Raw genomic sequence first — 12,801 nt, forward strand, 5'->3', positions numbered from 1 at the left:
GAAATGAAAAACCTGACACAAGAGTGAAGCAAATCTAAGACATTTATTGTTCGATACATTCTGGCACTATATATTCTCAGGAATCTTCAGAAACCTCGAATCATATTCAATCTCCATAAAATGATGTTTAAGTGCACAACAATTTTCAGTCACAGTGGATAGTGGCATGGTGGTAGAATTAACGGTAAGTAAGATATTAGACAAGGGTTGTTCAAATCTGCCAGTAATTCGGCTATTACAACATGTCCAGTCCTTTATTTTGCTGGGGCATAAGCCTCTTCCAGAATTGTCTGGCAGCCACTCGTCTCCCACAACCATATAAAATCATGGAGGACACAGCGTGTGTGTGCATTACAAGGATGCTCCATTCATGACAACTGAAGGGAAGATCTATGATATGAAAAAAAGGTTGTCCAAAACAGACAATCCATAGATTCATCAATATAGCTGTTCCTATAAATCAAGATGAGAGCTTTACCATGGAGATCATGCTGCAACAATGCAATTGCTTGGCTGTGCACCATAGATGTGCAGTATCTCCTAATGATTTCATACATTTTCATTATATGTTTACTGAGTTGAGCTTGTTTGTCAGGACTTCTTAAAGGGGTTATTCGGGAATTTATATTGATGATCTATCCTTGGGATAGGTCATCAATATCAGAATGGTGAGGGTCTGACACCCAGGACCCCTGACGATCAGCTGTTAGAAGCTGTTTGTGAGCATGTGTCCTCTTCCTAGGTCAAATGGCCTAGTGGCAGCTCAGCCCCATTCAAGTCAATGGGGCTAAGATGCAATACCAAGTATAGCTGCTATACAATGTACGGTGCTGTGCTTGGAAAGCTGCCGTGAGACGGCTGTGCTCACCAGATGGTGACCACAATGGCTCCCTGAAACAGCTGATTAGCAGGGGTGTCGGGACTCCCGCCAATGTAATAATGATGACCTATCCTGAGGATAATAACCATTTTAACTCTTCATTCTCAGTTTAGAAGTTAGCATTAGTATTGCCAAAATAAGGAGGGCTTTCAAGACTTTGTGTTTTCATCCATTAAGGTTTATCCAGCTCCATGAGACTGGATACAGACATCTTTACTCTCATGATAGGCAACCGGCTCTATTTGCATTAAATCGTGGTAAACATGCAAAACAAACTAGACATTCTCCTGATGATGCTAATCAAGCACAAGCAATTACTTAAAATTGGATGATTTTTTCGTCATCTAGATGAAATTTATACAGGAAAGTTTATAAAAATGCAAAAGGTGCACAACATTGTCAGCATGCTGGCAGAGACCCCCTCCCTTAAAGAAGTTGTCTGGGCTTTTAATATTGATGACCTCGTCTCAGGATAGGTCATCAATATGAGATTGGCGGGGTCCGACACCTGATACCCCCACGATCAGCTGCATGAGGAGATGGCGTGTATAGTGCGCGCGTGCCATCTCCTGTCCTGCTCACCGCTGCTGTCTATGGCAAAGCAGGAAGAGAGACAGGATGTGCGCACTGTACATGCCATCTCCTCATACAGCTGATACTCATAGGCGTGCGCACGGGGTGTGCCGGGTGTGCCTGGGCACACCCTAATCATCACCTCTGTGCTGCACTGCCATCTGCCAACTCCCGATCCCATCCTTCACATAGGCTTCAGGCGAGTGGTCTGAAGCTTATGAGACAGTACAGCCAATGGATTTTCTCCAGGGAGGGATGATGATCGGAGGAAGAGGCGGAGTCTCGTCATACAGGGGGCGGGGCCTCAAGATGTGCAGGAGATTCAACAGAGCACGTTGTTGGAAGGAGGAGCAGAAGCCATAGGTCAGTATGTGGAGGAGAAGATTGACTGGTATGTTTACTTGGGAGGCTTTTTGAAGGGGTTGAAGGGAGGAGGAATAATCCTTGCACTGGAGACTGTATGTTAGAGGGGTCTGAACAGAGGGGGGTGATGTGATATTATTTACATGGGGACTGTATGCTGGAGGGGCTAAAGGCAGAGTGAGTGATGTATTTTACATGGGACTGTATGCTGGAGGGGCTGAAGTCTGGGGGAGTTTTGTATTTTACATGGGACTGCATGTTGGAGGGGCTGAAGGCGGGGAGTGATGTATTTTACATGGGACTGTATGCTGAAGGGCCCGAAGGCAGGCGGCGAAGAGAGGAAGGGTGCTATTATTTACATGGGACTGTATGCTGGGGGGCTGAAGGCAGGGGGAGTTTTGTATTTTACATGGGACTGTATGTTGGAGGGGCTAAAGGCAAGGAGTGATGTATTTTACATGGGACTGTATGCTGGAGGGGCTGAAGAGCGCTATAATTATTACCATTAGGGTCCATTCACATGTCCGTAGTGTTTTGCGGATCCGCAATACACCCGGCTGGCACCCCCATAGAACAGCCTATTCTTGTCCGCAGCTGCGGACAAGAATAGGACATGTTCTATCTTTTTCCAGAGCGGAAGTTCGACAGGCCGCTCCGGAAATGCAGATGCGAAAAGAACACTGTGTGCTTTCCGCATCCATTCCGTCCCCATAGAGAATGCATGGGTCCGCACCCGTTCCGCACAATTGCGGAATGGATGCGTACACATTCTGCGGACGTGTGAATGGAGCCTAATACAGAGGGGGCCAATATAATACCCCTTAGTTATATTACCCCTGTATAATAATGTACCCTGATACCCCTTAGTGTATTTGTGTGTGTGTATATATACAGTACAGACCAAAAGTTTGGACACACCTTCTCATTCAAAGAGTTTTCTTTATTTTCATGACTATGAAGGCATCAAAACTATGAATTAACACATGTGGAATTATATACATAACAAACAAGTGTGAAACAACTGAAAATATGTCATATTCTAGGTTCTTCAAAGTAGCCACCTTTTGCTTTGATTACTGCTTTGCACACTCTTGGCATTCTCTTGATGAGCTTCAAGAGGTAGTCACCTGAAATGGTCTTCCAACAGTCTTGAAGGAGTTCCCAGAGATGCTTAGCATTTGTTGGCCCTTTTGCCTTCACTCTGCGGTCCAGCTCACCCAAAACCATCTCGATTGGGTTCAGGTCCGGTGACTGTGGAGGCCAGGTCATCTGGCGCAGCACCCCTTCACTCTCCTTCATGGTCAAATAGCCCTTACTTTCAAAGTTTTCCCAATTTTTCGGCTGACTGACTGACCTTCATTTCATAAAGTAATGATGGCCACTCGTTTTTCTTTACTTAGCTGCTTTTTTCTTGCCATAATACAAATTCTAACAGTCTATTCAGTAGGACTATCAGCTGTGTATCCACCTGACTTCTCCTCAACGCAACTGATGGTCCCAACCCCATTCATAAGGCAAGAAATCCCACGTATTAAACCTGACAGGGCACACCTATGAAGTGAAAACCATTTCAGGGGACTACCTCTTGAAGCTCATCAAGAGAATGCCAAGATTTTCAGTTGTTTCACACTTGTTTGTTATGTATATAATTCCACATATGTTAATTCATAGTTTTGATGCCTTCAGTGTGAATCTACAATTTTCATAGTCATTAAAATAAAGAAAACTCTTTGAATGAGAAGGTGTGTCCAAACTTTTGGTCTGTACTGTATATATAATATATATATATATATATATGTGTGTGTGCGTGTATGTGTATATAATATATATATATACATACATACGCGCGCGGCGTGTGTTTGTGCTTTAGGATGCACACCCTAATGCAATAGGCTGCGCACGCCTATGCTAATACTGGGTGTCGGACCCCCACCGATCTGATATTGATGACCTGTCCTGAGAATAGGTCATCAATATTAAAAGCCCAGACAACCCCTTTAAGTCCTCTGCTTATTTAATTTACTCTTTTATATAGCACTGACATATTCCACAGATTTGGACCTAGGACCCCAGCACTGAAGGCACCAGTGCTAACCACTGAGCCACCATGCTATCTCTGTAACAGAAACCACACGTGACATAAACATGCAACAGTGTACAGGGGACCCCAAAATTTGGCCAACTTTGCCGACTAGTGACCCTAACCCTGACCACCATAAACACTCCATTCAATATTTCGGAGGTACGTATTTGTTTCTCTCTAAAGATGAAGGATACATATAAACTCAGCATTGGGCCCCATGGAGCTAAAACAGCCCTGTGCCATTATTTTTCGATGCACAGTACTGCATGGGGAAAAAATGCAAGCAGATCTGTAAAACAAATGCTGTGGTATCTGTGCTAGCACACAGAACTGCATCAATTCAACCGTTTTTGATGTGAGGATCCTGCTCGCATGGCATAAATGTGCCACAACTGCACCATGTGAACATACCAACTACACTGAATCATGCTTTGGAACATTCATGTACAGTAAATCAAGTTACACACCAGAAAGGATTCATTTCAATGCTGCAAAATACATTGTCCACCTCAATGGACAGATGGAGTAAGCGAATCCTACGAAAACAAGCAATTCTTCAATTCATTGCTCATAAGGAATGAAGATGGCTGCATTAAAAACTGCCTATGGTTTTAAATTTTTAAAAATTGCAAAACACGCCGATATCTGTGTATTAGGGCTCGTTCACACGAAAGTTTTTTGCGTTCCGTATACGGGCCATTTTTTGAGTTCTGTATACAGTCCATATACGGAACCATTCATCTCAATGGTTCCGCAAAAAAAATGGAATGTACTCTGTATGCATTACGTTTCCGTATTTCCCTTTTTTCATTCCTTTCAAACATAGAACATGTCCTATTATTGCCCGCAAATCACGTTCCGTGGCTCTATTCAAGTCAATGGTTCCGCAAAAAAAACTGAACACATACGGAATGTACTCCGTATGTCTTCCGTATACGGAAGCTGCGGAACCAGCTATAGAAAATGTTATGCCCAGCCCAATTTTTTCTATGTAATTACTGTATACTGTATATGCCATACGGAAAAACGGAACGGAAAAACGTAATGGAACCGGAAACACTACTGAAACAAAAAACAGAAAAAAAGATCAGTTAAAAACAGCCCGCAAAACACTGAAAAAGCCATACGGTCGTGTGAACAAGCCCTTAGTTTGAGGCATCTGGCTTTTACAGTTCTTCTCCGTGTGACTTTCGGATCTATCTTTCTTATACTGGCAAATGAAAAAGTGCCGGAGGGTGAAATGAGCTCAGCTTTTCTTACCGCTCTGAGACTGACTCTAACATCCCGCTGACTTCATGGTCCGTGAAGCTCCAGTCACACAACTCACGGGATCCCCTGTCATGAGCTAGAAGAGAGAGAGAGAGAGAGAGAGAAGGGAGGTGAATGAGAGGAGAGAACAGCAGAGTGAGATATACAGATGCAGAACGTGATCAGGCAGGGTTACAGAATAGAACAGATAGAAGAGAAGGGGGAAGGATGACACAATGACAAAAAGAAAGAAATCTAACAGATGATTACTGCATGACTTGAAGTGATCATATGTATAAGTAAAATAATATATATAGCATTCAGATTTTTTTCCACCAGATATATGAATTCTCCAAGAAAAGTGTCTCACACAGCATCACCTGTAATGTTCAGTGAAGCTGCAAATGATTTACGTTGTGGCTCATGCAACAGCACGCTGGCAAGAGAGGGGTATATCTGCATTGCAGTGCCATAGGCTGTATTCTCCTATTGATTATTATCACTTTGAGTTGCTTTGATGAAAAAGAATGGCTTGCACACCTCTTTAATATGTGCATTGCCTCCAAGGTAACATTTCACTTTATTTGATCCCTTTTCAGTGCATTCAAGAATATACTACCAGCCAGACAACCACCACTATTAAATCATCAATGATAACACAAAGAAGAAAATTACATTTTTACCAAAAGTGTCATAGAGGGTGCTCCTGGAGGATGAAAGACACCTTATGTGCTTCTGTGAAGGAAGATATATTCTGCTAATGGAGTTTAGGAAACGGCGCACGGGCCTAGGAAGGAGAACTATTGCACATCACCATGGCAACAATGAATGCACTTGAGGACAGCCATTTTTAACATACCTAATTACATCAACTAATGAGAACAATTTGACAGGTCTCCCCTGTCTGTCATAGAGAATGAAAGAAGATACAGAACAGAAACTCTGGTTGTGGTTGTGAAAAACCCTTTCTCTATATTTTTTCCTTAGCATCTTTTACTTACTAATTGCAAGGCAACTAAGCTTAAAATGCTACATGTGAGCAAGCTCTTCATCCGACTGGCCATAATTATTGGATTACCACCAGCCAAAAACATCATCCTCTGGTCTCCTATTAGGGATACAACTGACTGAACATACATGGAACAAAGAAGAAAGGATGTGCTCATCTCATGGGGAAAAAAACCTCCAAGATGGTCAATCTTCTTTTCTAAAAATATGTAATTTAGAATGGCATAAAAACAGAAGCTTTAGAAAGAACCAAGACAAAGTTCAGTGCAATCAGCCAGTATGTTACTGTATCTTGGCATCTGAAGCAATAGTATACTCGATGCCATCCTAGAAGAGTAGATAGAAGAGTCTACAGGTGAAACTCGAAATATTAGAATATCGTGCAAAGTTCATTTATTTCAGCAATGCAACTTAAAAGGTGAAACTAACATATGAGATAGACTCATTACATGCAAAGCGAGATATTTCAAGCCTTTATTTGGTATAATTTGGATGATTATGGCTTACAGCTTATGAAACCCCAAAATCACAATCTCAGGTACCCTTTGCTCAGGGGGTATGGATTAATTAGCTGACTAGAGTGTGACACTTTGAGCCTAGAACACTGATCCTTTTCACTAAATTCTAATTTTAAGTTGCATTAATGCAATTCCTTTTAAGTTGCATTACTGAAATAAATGGACTTTTGCACGATATTCTAATTTTTCGAGTTTCACCTGTACATGAGGTTGAATGTCTACATTGTACAGCAACCATGATATGGTTTATTCTTCAAAGCAGACAGTAAGAGACCTTCTGACAGTAGATTGAAAACAAGCACCATTTGCGTCTGTATTGATGATTTACAATTTTAGATAAGGCTGTCTGTGCCTGCTCCACAGAAGATGGAAACCCTGCACCACTGAACCTGTCCTGATAAGCTGAATCTCACCCCACTCCCAGCTGTGGCCGGAGAAAGCTGGACTGTATCTAGTAAAATCCTGCAATGCAGTACTGCTAGTTAATGAAATGCTCGTATGAGCCTATTAACATTCAGCCAGAGCAATGTCTCCTCCCTGAGACGCAATGTTCCCAGGGTAAATATCACACTTAGAGAAGACCATGCTCCGGCTCAATCCAACCAGACAGTCTTCCATTAATTTACAAGGAAATGAGGACAGGTGGCTACTGACATACAAGAAATAATGGACTACGTAATGGAAAAAATATATATATTATATGTATATATATATATATATATATATATATATATATATAAAACGTAAAAGAATTGGCCACTAATTGGGGGTGACAAATTTAAAGTGTCGGCATCTAAATGTGCTTCTGAAGCGCTTTTAACCATTCATGGAAACAAGATGAATGAGAATGCATCATGCTTTAAAAAGATAACAGGATTGTGCGACTTGTTTGACAATCTCTCCATAGCAACGAATGGGGTCATATATAAAACTGGTGTAAAGTAGAACTGGCTTAGATGCCCAAAGCAACCAATCAGATTCCAGCTTTCATTTTTGACAGCTCCTATGAAAGGTGGAATCCGATTGGTTTCTGTGGGCAACTAAGGCAGTTCTACTTTAAACAAGTTTGATAAATGACCCCAAAAATGTTTTAAAATATTGTATAATCTCCCGCCACTTTTCAGTGCTGCCGCTCTGGTCCCCTCTGTAGTGGTAATATAGGTATATACAGCACGTGATAACTACAGCCAATGACTGGCCTCAGTGGTATACAGCATGAGACCACTGAAAGCCAATAACTGGCTGCAGAGTCCATGTGCCATATGTGGCTACGTCACCATTGCAGCCTACAAGCATTGACGATAAAGATGAGAAATGAAGAGGCAGCACTGGAAACCGTAGGGAATTAAGTAGTGAGTATGCAATCTTTTATTGTTTTAACACAACCCCTTTTGTCACACCACTTCTTTAAAGGAGTTGTCCCACAAAAAATATTCTACTGTTTTCAAAGCAGCCCCTGGATCTGAATACTTTTATAATTGCAAGTAATTAAAAATTGATTATAGCTACTCAGTTATTCAATGAAATCTATCTGTATAGCGCCACCTACTGTTTTCTCTTTTTCTAATTTCTCTGTCCTGCTCACTGTCCTGCGTTGTTGTGTTCCGGCATAGAGTTCCGTCGTCAGGGCTCTATGCCGGAAGAATCCTGATCAGGATTATCCTAATGCATTCTGAATGGAGAGAAATCCGTTCAGGATGTCTTCAGTTCCGGACCGGAGCGTTTTTTGGCCGGAGAAAATACCGCAGCATGCTGCGCTTTTTGCTCCGGCCAAAAATCCGGAACACTTGCCGCAAGGCCGGATCCGGAATTAATGCCCATTGAAAGGCATTGATCCGGATCCGGCCTTAAGCTAAACGTCGTTTCGGCGCATTGCCGCATCCGACATTTAGCTTTTTCAGAGTGGTTACCATGGCTGCCGGGACGCTAAAGTCCTGGCAGCCATGGTAAAGTGTAGTGGGGAGCGGGGAGCAGTGTACTTACCGTCCGTGCGGCTCCCCGGGCGCTCCAGAGTGACGTCAGGGCGCCCCAAGCGCATGGATCATGTGATCACATGGATCACGTCATCCATGCGCATGGGGCGCTCTGACGTCATTCTGGAGCGCCCGGGGAGCCGCACGGACTGTAAGTATACCGCTCCCCCGCTCCCCACTACTACTATGGCAACCAGGACTTTAATAGCGTCCTGGGTGCCATAGTAACACTGAACGCATTTGGAAGACGGTTCCGTCTTCAAATGCTTTCAGTACACTTGCGTTTTTCCGGATCCGGAGTGTAATTCCGGCAAGTGGAGTACACGCCGGATCCGGACAACGCAAGTGTGAAAGAGGCCTAAGACGGAAGCACATGCTCAGTCCCATCCTTCAACTGCCACCAGCTGCAGCAGACGGGAAACCCTCTGAGAAAGGACATGCCCCCTAAGCTGGCAGCTTGAAATATATCTAATTGGAGCAATGAGTGGGGAGATCTCTGGGTCCATGTGAGGTACAGAGCTGGTTCTAGCTTTGTTAGAAAGAGGTTGTCATGTACTAGATTTACATATGATTTTTCATTTTTTACATTATTTATGGGATGAATCCTTTAACAATGTAAGAATGACAGAACATTGGTGTCTCTTTATGGTAATTATCCATTGGGAATCAATTGATTTGCATAAAGACATAACAAATGGTGGACTTGTGGACTAAAATGATCTAAAATGTTTGGTTGTGGTCAATAAAAGAGACTAGCATTTATTTTTTAGAAAACACTGTCCAACATATATGGTATGAAACGGTACGTTCAATATAGCTGGAACATAAATATGCCCAGCGAAGAGTTAAAACAAGCAATTATTGCAGCAGGGAGAGAAGATACATAGAATTGACAAGTAGTCCTATAATGATCCATCTTATTAATATTCTTGGGGAGATAATTGCTGTATGTTTGTATCATGCCTTATGTCCTAAGCCTGTGATGTTGGGGTATTCATAGCCCCTCAGGCTGGCAGAATATCTTCTGATGAATTATGTGTGGAAACAACAAAGCAGCAGAACTCTGTATCACAAGGCTTTGAGCTCGAGAAATAGAGAAAGAGAGTGAGAAGGGAAGAAGGGACAGTATAAACAGGAGGGTTAGAAATGAAAGGATGAAGGAAGAAAAGACGTGAAAGACTAAAGGTACATGAGATACCTATTATGGCAAAGAAAATTCTTGATGTTTTAAAGCCTGGAGAGGATGACCCTTATTTTTCTATATAACAAAAGCATTATATTAACACATTTTGATGTATTTAGAATTTCTCAAGTTCAGAAAGACATTGCAACAAACTATCAAGAATATATTATTTCACATTAGTGTTTGAAAAAAGATCTGATCAATTTATTAAGAGGTGCACCCCTCTCTTTGTCACATCTTCTTCTGTCTGTGCGCCAAAACAGAAATCTACTTCAGCCAGGAGCTAGAACAGATTTCTGGCGTAACGTGCACCAGTTTCCAGATAGGTCATCAGTATCTAATCAGTGGGGGTCTGACACCTGAGATCCTTGCCGATCAGCTGTTTGAGAAGGCACCGGCTCTCACAGTAGCAGGCGGTCTTCTCTATGCTCACCAAGCACAGCGCTGTACATTGTATAGTGGCTGTGCTTGGATTTGCAGCTCAGGCCTATTCACTTCAATGGGGCTGAGCTGCGTCTAGTCCATGTGACCAATGAACGTGACATCACATGGCCTAGGGAACACAGCAAGAAGGCCGCGGTGCTACTGCAAGTTTCGGTGCCTTCTCAAATAGCTGATCAGCAGGGGTCCTGGGTGTTGGACTCCTACAATCAGATACTGATGAGCTAACCAGAGGATAGGTCATCAGTATAAAAACTCCCAGAAAACCCCTCTAAATGAGTCAGAATGTGAAGCTCCAGTCAACAAGCTGGCTCCTCCTGCCTAATTTTTGGAAAGGTGGCGAGGATGTTGGAAAAAGAAACAAAAGTCACAAATGTGGTAAAAAAAACAGCTCTTATAACAATATTTGTGACTTTTCTACACCAGAAACTGCATTCCAACCGTCATGTCTCCCATATTCTGTCATGGTAGCCAGGAACCTAGTGAAGGCCCCAGGCCTGCCATGGTAGTATTCTTATTGCACCCTGCTAGAGAAAGGGTTTATTAGGATAATGGTAAAAATATAATACACTGCAATACAAAAGTGCCTTAGGAGGAGAAAAAATTAAAATTGTAAAATAAAAAAAGTGAAAAAACACAAACACATCCTATTTTCTCACTTATCATATAAATAATAAAAAAAATGCATAATTGGTATCACCCAAAATGTCTGAAATATTACAATGTAATGGTATTTATTTGCAAGGTGAATGCTGTAAAAAAAAATGCACAATACCAGAATTTCCTTTTTTGCTTCACAAAACAAAAAGATAAATATGTGATAAAAAATGGTTTGTAATCCAAAATGATACCAATAAAAACTAGATCTTGCCCCGAAAAAAAAGAGCTCCATCGAAGGAAAAAGTTATGGGTTTATGGGTCTCAGAATATGGTGACACAAATCAATAAAAAAAAAACATGTTTATGATTTAAAAGTAGTAAAAATAACAACAACAAAAATACCAGAATAAGCACAAGTGCTTTTTTTTTTGCTGCAATATCCAGCTCCATCCACTGTACAACAGATGGAACTGTGTAGTTCTGCCACCAGAGTTACTGCAGAATAGCTGATCAGCAAGGGTCCTGGGTGTCAGACCCCCACCAATCACATAGTAATGACCTATGGTGAGGATAGGCCATTAATTGTAAAGGTGTTGCAAACATATTTAAAGCAGGGAAGAGCCCGTAGTGTTCTTCAGTGGGTTTGCTGACTACTAATCCCAAAAAAGAGTTGTGTACATATTTCTTCCAGACTGTGTGCTTCAATGTTGACAGGGACTGATGTAAGTGCTATATAAATGAATAAAACGTATAAATAAATTATAGCCGCTCATTTTCCAGTTTTATAAGCTGCTAACTTTAGGTTTTGTGGCCCTTTAACTTGTTTGTCAATGTCAGTTCCCAGGGTAAATTTCAGACAAGATTACAGATAGCATGTCCTTGCACAGGATATACAGAGCTCTCATGGTGCTGACAGCCATCAAAGTTATAATCTCTGCACTCCAGCTACAAGAAAACCGGCAAGCCATTCTTCCCTGAGAGGTGTAATTAGAGCAGGAACAGTATGGGATATCTATAAACCTGCTAGTCCATGGGGGACAAAGAGGTGCCTTTACAAAACATCACTATTTAGAGTAAGAGTACCTGCCAAGTAAAATGGACATATGGGAACCAGCAGTATTACCTTCAATTTTAAGGTCAAAATAGACTCCGTATGCACATTTTATGTTTTGTTTTTTCTGAACTTTTGATTGAGTGTTTAAGGGTACAGCCACATGTAGCAGATCTGCCATTAATCCACCGATGCAAAATCCCCACAAAATGGAAATTATCATGGAAATGCTGCCTTCCCAGGGTCAAATCCTCTGCAGATACCAGCAACATAAACTTGATGCAGAATTTAAATCCAAGTTGTGTGGACAGTTGCGTAATAGTTCCGCAGTGCGTAAATGAGATTTTTTAAAATCTGATCCACAGTGCTGCTACTGTAAATGCTGTAGATTTTGTGCACACAAGTCTCACTACAAAAAGTCCACAGCTTTTACTTTATGTGTGGCCCTGTCAATCAAAGTAGAGAGTGCACAACAATTGCAGAGAGAGCTGAGCCTCTAGGTGTAATGGCAACGCCCCTGTTGCTCCTAGAGTCACATTTGCATATATCAAAAGTCATTTTTCTCAGCAATGCGGGCACATATGAGCAGGGGACCAACACAGATGCCTTCAGCTTCCAGGTGCACATGAAGCAGGCCAGCCAGTTTCATGGGTACAAATCTGCTGACAGATGCCCAATAAGCAACCTTTTATTCAAGTTTTCAAGAAATTTACAAAACCTTTTTTAGGGGTCAATTTAGTTCCGAAGAGGCATTGAGAGGCATATATATTAGAAGCCCTCCATAAATTACCCCATTTTAAAAACTGTACCCCCCAAAGTATTCAAAACAGCAGTTAGGAAGCTTGCTCACTGTTTCACATAAATTAACACAAAAAGGATG

General features: G+C 41.8%; 1 protein-coding gene across 1 annotated transcript in view; it reads right to left on the bottom strand.

The window, feature by feature from the left end:
• The window catches only part of DLGAP3 (DLG associated protein 3), a 461,591-nt gene extending 456,347 nt beyond the window's left edge, over positions 1-5,244 (bottom strand). Inside the window, exon 1 of the mRNA XM_040421907.1 lies at positions 5,160-5,244. The gene's annotated coding sequence lies outside the window, so the exon portion shown is untranslated. The remainder of the gene's footprint in view (positions 1-5,159) is intronic.
• Between the last annotated feature and the right edge of the window lie 7,557 nt (positions 5,245-12,801).

This window comes from Bufo bufo, chromosome 3 (assembly GCF_905171765.1).
Source record: "Bufo bufo chromosome 3, aBufBuf1.1, whole genome shotgun sequence".
Classification (NCBI taxonomy): domain Eukaryota; kingdom Metazoa; phylum Chordata; class Amphibia; order Anura; family Bufonidae; genus Bufo; species Bufo bufo.